Raw genomic sequence first — 10,303 nt, 5'->3', positions numbered from 1 at the left:
TTGTTTATAACTAACTGTTATTTGAATCTTAATGGTTTGTGGATACATTTATACACCTCCATGCACACAAACACAGGTGATTCACATTTAGCTTATTACCAAAGAAATAAGCTAAGTCCCCCTGGATCCACCAATGGGGGATTGGTGGATCCAGGTTTAAAAGGAGTACACTGAGACATACCCTCTGACGAAACTGCTGGTTCATGGAGCAGAGAAACACGTAAGGGTCTCTATACCTGTTAAACTGATGACATATTACAGGAGTCTGGAGTGCGGTGGACAGTGCCGGTTTATTCCTTCCGAAGCGGGTGTTGTCTAGAACATCAGCAACGTTAAGTATCCAGCTTTTACCTCATAATGCTGGCAAGCTGTGTTCTTTGGAACTTACAGACTGTTGTTAATTTCCTTCTAGCTGGCCGGCGATAAGGTGCTCACTGCTTAGTTCGAACTTGTTATTATTAGGTCTACTGTTCCACACACATACATGGAATCAGCTCATAGAGATCTGGAGTGTTATGCAACTGATTTATGCTCTATTAGACCTTATGTTTGGACTGTGAGGACTATAGATATTGTGCTTTGTGGCATTAAACAGCAGACAAGGAGTGACTTACAGTGAATATTTCTCCAAATTTGATCCAGCACTTACTAAACCCCGACTCAGACCACAATATCGGAGAAACCTACTGCAGAGGTGATCTCCTCTAGGGAAAAAGACACTTTTGGAATCAACTATATTTATTTTTCATCAGTTTGATGTTCATTATGTGTAATGTGTATTATTATTATGTTTTATCTGTATCAAAATTAGATTTTTAAATGTTTTACATTAAGTGCTCCTTGTTTTGCCTTCACTTGCTCCACTATTCTATGCTTCTTATTTGATCATGTATTATATTACTATATGATAGTGAAGCATTTCCAAACAATTCAAGGTTCTATGCTTAGTGGGATATATAGATCTTACTGCTGTTGGGAGCTGCTTTTATGAAATATTAAATGTGATTGTGTTATTAATTTGTCTTATGCACCTGAATTGTATATGGTTAGACATATATTGGTATACAGGAATTGTAGGTGAGTATTTGTGAGTTTAATAAAGTTGTACTTTCACAGTGTGTGTCTTGTGTCTTTTAATATTTCTTTTGCAGGTGAACTAAAGGTACCAGCGGACTTTTAATGCCCCACATGCTGATACTTGTGGTTCTCCAAATACCAGCATGTGGGGGAGACTTTGTGGGACCTCTAGTTCTCCTGTAAAAGACAATGTTATGTGTTCTAATTTTATACACAATCAACTCAGCACCCACAGGTTAGGGGTTAGCCCTGGGCTATCAGGCCAGGCCTGGGGTGCCCTGAAGAGTGGAAGCCCATTTTTTGGGTGGGGTTTTCCTATCGGTCAGCTATAATGCTTTGGCCAGGGGACCAGGTGAAATGGTACCCCTTGCTGTGGCATTACACCCCTGCTAGAAAGAGTCCGGTGCTGGTTTTGGAAAATACGAGGGACCCCTATGTCTGTTAACACTTTACAACCTTATTACACACAAGCATACACGGATCTCACTGATCTGTGCATGCATCTTTGTAATTCACACCTGCTCATGCTAAAAGTTACAGCATGAAGCAGGTCTATTATTTTGGGGATTTGCAGTTCGATTTGGACAAGAAATCACAATTCAAAATCGAACAAAATGTAATTCTATTTAGAAAAGGCTTCTAAAATCGAATTTTAGTAAATGAGGGATTTTGACAGGGATTTCTACATTCGATTAGATTCGAATTCAGGTGAGCTAAATCGAACATAAAATTGAATGAAAATCGAACTTTGATAAATATACCCCCAGGTCTGCTTTTATTTTGTGCAAAATCTTCCATAACATGGCCAGAGAAGATCAACGAGGATTAACTGGGATATCTGGGGGTATATTTACTAAAGATTCTAAAATAGATAAGTGGTGATGTTGCCCATAGCAACCAGATTATGTGTATCATTTTCTAGAATGCAATAGAGAAATTATAGCTAGAATCTGATTGGTTGCTATGGGCAACATCACCACTTGTCTGCTTTAGAGATTTAGTAATACCACTTTCACATCCTAATTGGCAGGTTGCACCTGGGATTTTGTACACGCATTGATCCCGGGTGCGACCTGCCTGAGACCCCTTTTAGACTGGCGGCCTAACAGCAATAATGCCAAGTCGAGTACATCATCGCCATTGCTGCTGAGCCAGCGCTTGGAGATGAGATCATCTCCAAGCACCAGCTCTCCCTATGTAACTCGACCCGGGTTATTTCAACTGGTCCCTTTCACACTGCACAGTAACCCGGGTTGCTGTGCATTCATGTGCAGTAACCCGGGTTATTTGATGGCAGTGTGAAAGGGGTATAAATCTACCCCTGGTCTGCTTTTATTTGGTGCAATATCTTCACCAGACAAGCAGGTGGTGAAATGGCATATGGGAAAATAAGGTCTGACCATGGGAAATACATTATGCTCCCTTTTTCCACACTCTGGACACAAAGGTGGGAATGTGAGCTTTGGAAAGAAAGTGCAGAAAGATCTATTCTAGGAATCCTCAAGGTTTGAACCACAGTCAAATGTTGTTTATGGAGAATTGTCCAATTTTTTTAGTTCTCCTAGACTGTATACTGCTGTTAGATTAATAGCCTGTTTCCAAATCCCTATCGCTTCTGTGCACATTGACAGAGAACAAATGTTCAGGTAGGTTTTGTCCAGACAAATTAGATCTGCAAATTCCTGAAGATGGCTGGAAACTAAAGCTGTGAGGGCTAACACAGCCGGCCTTACCGTGAGAAGATTGACTCCATTGTGTAGCTTCTGTCTTTCACTGCCTAGTAATGAGTAAATGCTTCCCATCCTTTCAGAAAAGTATGTCTTAATAGGTTCTATAATTGTCTGTAGTGTAGGAGGACATGAAGTTGATCTATGAGTGAAATGTAATTCTGACAACTCCTCTGGAGGATTTATCAGAGAGAAAGAAGGGACATCTCGTGAATCCCTTCCCCAAAAAAGTTATGTTCTGTCAGCTAGCCAGGGCAGATTTGAGCTCATTTTTGGATAAGCCAAGCTTGTCCAGAGTAAAGAGTTAAACCTTGGTGGCAGATATGCATCCCGGCACTCTTTGCATGCATCCCACCGTTATACCCCGATATACAAGAGCAAAAAGGCAAAGGAAAGCTCTCTTGGTAAGAGCTGTCCTTTCAGAGTGAGGGACTTCCAGGTCTATGACCCAAAAGTCACTCTGGTGTCATTCTGTGAATGACACCAGGGGGGGTGCTGTGCTGGGAAGGATCTGCGAAGAGGAGCACATAGGCTTCTATAGGGTAACACTCTCAGAAGCCATCGTATTCATGTATATGAAATCTGGTGATATTTACCAGATTGGATATGTCAAGTGTCCTTGGGCTATGGGCCTAATTCAGAGATGGATGGTATTGCACAGCCACACACAGGCGGCTGTGCAATACCATCTATCTAAAATGCTAATGCTACAGGAGGCGTCTGAAGAGGAGACGCCTCCTGTCAGCATTTGCAATCCCAGCGCTGCGACCGAGGTCGCAGCCTGGCATCACCATCACGACCATAGGCTGGCTGCTTGCAAGGCCAGGAAGTCTGCATCCATGGATGCAGACCCTGGCCTTAGCACTCCCAGAAAAACAGGACGACACACCCTTGCTTTCAGGAAGGCAGGGCGTCCCCGCCCCCAAATGCTCTTACCTGTCAATCAGGCAGAGGCTTGGGGGAACTGTGTGCAAGATCACAAGACCTGTTCTGCACATGCGCAGAAAATGTCTTGTGCAAGTGCAGACACCCAAACATCGGAGATGTGCGCTAACCATCAGTTTTCTGATTTATGCAGAACAAAAAGTAAAGGACTAGAAGTATCAGTTATTTGTAGACTGAATTTGCCTTAACACTTGGTCCATGTGTAATACTTAAGTAAGCAGGATCGTCGCACACAGAAAATATTACAATATCTAATAACCTTCACCACAATAATGTTTTATACAATTTATTTAACTGGAAATTTTACTGGGTAGACTTGTTTTGCTTTTTAATATTACACTTATGCGGTTGTTAAATCCCTATAATAAAACACTTCTATAGCAAAATAAACTTCTTATACTTACAACCAATTTAAAGCATTACTCAATAACAGATCACAGTGTCAACAATATTTTATTTAGAATAAGGCAGTTAATATATTAACTTTAACCTTGGGGCCCCATAAAGTGAGATAAATCAGTTCAGTATGATGGAGCTCGGTGGTGCACTCGCCAGAACGTATTTCCTCCTTCTGGACTCTTTATCAGAGTTATGGAGCCTGCGATTTATATATGTTAACAGCACATACTGTGTTTGCTAAACTGTACTGAAGTAAGGACTAAAGTGTCTTCGTTTTGCATAGAAATAGTTGCAACACACTGATGTGATCTCAGTTGTTACTTTGTAAACATCCCAGCATTAGCAACATAGTTTCATTAGTACTGTGCTCCAGAAAGTCTCTGAGAATATTATTACTGGAAAGTTTGATGGCTCAAAATATGTTAATAAGATTCTGGTGCTGTTCCTTGGTCAGGGCTGAACACTATGGGCCTGATTCAGACCCACTAGCGAGCGGCTGTCCGCTCGCAAGTGGGTCGATGTTATGCATTGAGCATGCGCACGACGGAGGGAGCTCCGTCGTGCGCATGCGCCAGACGCGACGAGCGAAGGAAAGTCCTTCGCTCGTTGTGTCTGATCAAAGGGGGCGTGCTGTCGATGTTGATTGACAGCACGCCCCCTTTGGTGGGCGTGCCTCCCTGACGGGGGCGTTCCCACGGGAACGCCTCCCGTCAGAAGCCGGCCCACTGACATCACTAGTGATGTCAGTGGGAGTGATTTTGGCTCTGATAGAGCCAAAATCACTCCGGAGCTTGCGGTTGAAAACCTCAACCGCAGGCTCCGGCTCGCAGCTTCGATGGTCGCGATGGTCACGACCATCGCGGCCATCAAAATGCATGCTCGTATAGGCTGTGGGTGGTGACCCACAGCTATACGAGCGTCCAGGAGGACGCTCCATTTTCATGGAGGGCGGCCCTCATTCAGAGCGTGCGCTCTGCTCAGAGCGTACGGCTCTGAATGAGGGCCTATATCCTCTCTGTACTGACTGGGTACTTTCATTACACTGCCCGGTCCTGGCTCCTCCTATAAGGCGGAGCTATTAGCTCTGTGCGATCAGCTGACTCTCTATGGTCTTTTCTGGCACTCTCAGAGGAAGTGTCTGTTACATTATGGCAGTAACTCCTCACTCTGTGGTATTAACAGCACTGTTATGGGAAGTGGCAAATAGTTGGGACTATGCTTTGTTCAGCTAAAGGGTTATACTGTCTCTGGCGTTGTCCCTCTCTAATATGGACTTGGGCTGTGTGTGGATAGTAATGCAGGACTACCGACCTGTCCCATACACTAACGCTGGCTCCAGCTGATAACTGAGGGCTGACAAGATGTCCTCTTTATCTGTAGCCATTGCTCTCCCCAACTGATTGGATACCTTCTTCTGCAGCCCACCGAGTGCCTGTCAAGGAAGAAGCCCTCCGGTCACTGGGAAATACCACTGGGAATCATGTGAATCAAACACAACGTGCAGCTTTGCCATCACTGGCAGTTACTTCACCACAGTGCAGCCACCAACTGCCGTTTTTCTCTAGTTCAAATCCTTGAGCCAGCCACAGTACTCACTGGTCCCCTAACGTCCACCACCACTGAAGGGGCAGTGCAAAAAGTCCCTGAACCTTAATGAAACCAGTTAAATCATGCCCTATATTAGACAATGGCAGGAGTTACATTAATACTTTACATTTTCATAAGGGCACATCAGCGTGGGTAGGAATACAGGGTATTGGTGGGGTGCCACACATGGGCCTGGCCTGAGACTTTTTACCCACATGTGAACATAAATACGAGTTAACTGGGGGAAAATAGTGCTGGTACATAGAGCCAGATTTGGGCCCCCATCTCTCAGTCCCCACCACCCGGAGCAAATTGCAGCACTGTGCAGTGCCGTGTATTTTATAAGGACCATCCGACAAGTGGGAGTGGGAGGGGGGGGGTTGGAGGAGTGGGGACAAGTCCATCCTGTCTTAAGTGCCCCAGGCCCCCCAATTGCTTAATCCAGCCCTGCGGTGATGTCTGTAAGCCCTGTATGACTCCTTAAAACCCATTTGTCTTCTTTGACTAGGGTTGCTTTGAAGGGAATCGGTATGAAATACCGGCGGCCGCATGGCCGGCGGTTCGATTCCCAGCACCGCCTGGCCGACCAAAGCAGAGCAGGGTTGCCTACCCTCCCGATTTGGGCGGGAGCCTCCTGATAATCGGGTGCAGCTCCCGCCCCCTGGAAAGGCAGGCAAGCCTCCCGGCGGCCGCCGATCCCCCGACATCCCCCCGCAATTTACACCTAACCCCCGCTGCGAGGGCAGCCAGTGACGCGATTCGCATAATTTTGGCCCCACCCTCTGCCTCACAATGCCTGATTATCGGCATTGTGTAGCGGGGGCGGGGCCAAAATGACGCGATCGCGTGACCCCGCCCCCGTGACGCTTACAAATGCCAGGCACCCGTCCAGACACGCCCCCTTTTTTGGCCACACCCCCCGCTGCCCTGCCGATCTGGCTGCTCCCTCCCGGAAGAAGCAGCCAGAAAGTCGGCAACTATGAAGCAGAGTTCCCGGCAGCGGAAGCCCGACAGCGCTGGAAATCCCGATCGTCGATAGGTAGGTACTGACTAACCTAATCTAACCCCCTAACCCTCCTTAGGGGTGCCTAACCCTAACCTCCCCCCCAAGTGCCTAACCCTAATCCCCCCTCTAAGTATAAAAAAAATCACTACCAGCAGGTAGAGACCACTTTATTTCTATATCTTGAACAGAGGACAGCGGTGTCTTTTGGCAGTGACTTTTACCTCTGACTCTGAGATAAAAAGCAAAAATACATTCATTACATTTACTTGATTTTTAAAAAAATCATAAATCGGATACTAAAGGGAATATGTATCAAGCCTTGGAGAGAGATAAAATGGAGTTGTTCAAAGCCACCAATCAGCTTCTGTCATTTATATAGCAGTTTAAATGGCAGTTAGAAGCTGATTGGTTGCTAAGGGCAACTTCTCCATTTGATCTCTCTCAAAGGTTTGATACACCTCCCCCCAATTAATAATAAAAAAATTATTATGCACTGTCTAGTGGTTCTCCTGTCACATTATTGCAAGGCAATGGAGGACAGCTGTAAGTATTCTGTCAGAGAAATAAACTCAGGTTCCTCCCATGTCTGCACTGTAGAAAAGTCTGGCTGACAGCTTGAGCAGGCAGCAGGGCCATATCTACGGGTGTGCGACCACTGCAACTGCTTATGGCTTGCAGGGGCCTAGAACAGCACCCTGCAGCAAGTAGTGCCAATGCAGTGCCGCCCGAAGCATCCAAGGGACCCTGCAGCCTGTAAAGGTGCCCACACACATAGCGATATTTTACACAATTTGGCCGATTCCGACGAATCGTGACGACAGATCGTGTAAAATATGGCCAAATCGTGAGTCCTAACTCACGATCACGATGCGCGTCCCCGCTGGTCGCACATCGCATCGTCAGATCTGCCGTGCAGTAGGGCAGATCTGACAATCTGGGACAAAATGCACTGGGAAAAAAAAAAGTTAAGATGCACGATAGCTCTTAATGCTTTTTACTCCAAATCGTGTGTAGGAGCTGCCGGGGGAGAGTTCAGAGGAAATCGCACACATTGTGGGATCGTGTGCAGATCGGTATGTGTGTTGGTACCTTAAAGCCGCCCGAAGAGTCTTTAGAATGCTCCGGGCAGTGGTCTACTTCCCAGAGCTGGCAGCCCGCGCCCTATGCATGACATCATTGGTTTAGGGGGCAGTGCTGGCACAGGAGGCACTGCTGGCTACATGAGTATAGGTTCAGAAGCACAAGACAGTTTATATTTTTATCGTTACCTTCACTTTAATGGGGAGGCTTGCTCATCCACCCACCAGCTGTTGCTAGCCGAACAGACTGAGCTCTCAGGATGAGTGATGAGAGACAAAGAAAATAAAAACTCCAGGCAATGCTGGGCACAACTTCTAGTGATCTATAAAACTGTAGGCCTGAAATGTATGGCATATTTTATATTATGATTACCATGTTATCTTTTAGATAAAACTGTATGGATACAGTGGTATTAAATTGGTGAGTGACAAATTATAATTTTACTATATGGCCCTAACATAGGAAGGGAAGCAATCAGGAAGCCGACTGCCTAAATATCGGTAGCCGGCTTCCCGACTGTCTTATCCCGGCATGGGTGAAATGCCGGGCGTCTAGATGTAGACGCCCGCATTTCCCCGACCCCGGGAGACCGGCATCACGTTCGTAGTTAAGCCGGGCACCGTGAGCGGACAGCCGTGGGGGGGAGGGTTAGGTTTAGGGCTCACGGGAGGGTTAGGCTAGGGGGAGGGAGGGTTAGGCACCCCCGGGGGGAACTTAGGGTTAGGCACCCCCCCGGGGTTTAGGCAGCGGGGAAGGGGGTGGTTAGGCACTTAGAGGGGGGATAAGGGTTAGGCACTTGGGGGGGAAGTTAGGGTTCGCCACCCCTAAGGAGGGTTAGGTTAGTCTATACTTACCTATCCAAGATCGGGATTTCCAGCACTGTCGGGCTTCCGCTGCTTCGAACTCTGCTCCTGTCGGGCTGCCGCTGACGGGAATCCCGGCGGTATATCATACCCATTCCCATAGGAAAGTTATGCTGCCTGAAAACAGATTTTGGTGAATAGAATGATCCCCAATTGTGAAGCTGGCGCTATATAAATGTTAATAATATACACAAGCAGTAAGTACTCACTGTAAGAAAAACATTTATGCTTTAAAAAAAAAAAAAGTATCTACTGGAACCCCATCCCCAAATAAAAAATGCAAACATTGGCATCAGGCTTCGAAAAAATAGTTTCTTTGGTACAGCTCCACACATTGTTTGATGAACTAGGTAAAGTTAATTATGGGAGGACTGAGGGGGTCATTCAGACCCGCTCGCGAGCGCAGGACGCTCGCAAGTGGGTCGATGGTGCCCTACTGCGCATGACGGAGGGAGCTCCGTCATGCGCATGTGCGAGACCCGGCTAGCGACGGGCTCTCCGTCGCTCCGGGTCTCGCAACAAAGGGGGCGTGCTATCGATGTTGATTGACAGCATGCCCCCTTTGATGGGCGTGCTGGGGGCATGGCTGCCAGACGGAGGTGTTCCCATGGGAACGCCTACCGTCTGAAGCCGGCCCCACTGACATCACAGTGGGAGTGATTTTGGCTCAAAATCACTCCTGGGCTTGCAGCAGCGAGACCCTACCACAGGGTCTCCGTCGCAAGCCCGATGGTCGAGATGGTCTTGACCATCGCGACCATCATCATGGACGCTTGCATAAGCTGTGGGTGGTAACCCACAGCTATGCAAGCGTCCATAAGGCCGCTCCATTTTCATGTAGGAGGGCCCTGATTCAGAGCGAGCGCTCTGGTCAGAGCGTCCGGCTCTGAATCAGGCCCGAAGTTTAGCCTATACTCCTTGACCACACCAGGCTGGGCTTTCCCTGACATGGTCGCATCTGATGCGGAGACGGATCAACAGTCTCCCCTGACACACGTTCCGCTGTGCTCTGCATGTGCGTGGCTGGCATAATGTCTATGGGCAAGGTGCGGGGGGTGAAATAAATATGATGCTGGGTGGGATAACAATTTAAAAAATACATTGTTCACAGGAGGAGGAGGGGAAGGTGTAAAAGACAGGGGGAGTGGGATGTGATTTTGAGTGGTGTGAGAGGAATCGGTATGAAATACCGCCGGCCACATCAGAGTTCCCGGCAGTGGAAGCCCGACAGTGCTGGAAATCCCAATCGTTGATAGGTATTTGCTAACCTAACCCCCTAACCCTCCTTAGGGGTGCCTAACCCTAACCTCCCCCCAAGTGCCTAACCCTAATCCCCCCTCTAAGTGCCTAACCCTAACCCCCCCTTTCCCGCTGCATAAACCTAAGTCCCCCCCAGGGGTGCCTAACCCTCCCACTAGCCTAACCCTCCCTGGGGATGCCTAACCCTAAGTCCTCCTGGGTGCCCTAAACCGAACCCTCCCCCCAGCGGCTGTCCGCCGGCGTCGGGGAAATGTCACGCGTCTACATCTAGACGCCCGGCATTTCACCCTCGCCGGGATATGACAGTCAGGAAGCCGGCAGCCGGTATTAAGGCAGCTGGCTTCCCAATTGTATACCCT

The sequence above is a fragment of the Taudactylus pleione genome, unplaced genomic scaffold, assembly GCF_031769625.1.
Source record: "Taudactylus pleione unplaced genomic scaffold, aTauple2 ptg000305l, whole genome shotgun sequence".
In the NCBI taxonomy this organism is placed as follows: domain Eukaryota; kingdom Metazoa; phylum Chordata; class Amphibia; order Anura; family Myobatrachidae; genus Taudactylus; species Taudactylus pleione.
This window is presented reverse-complemented; position numbering follows the sequence as displayed.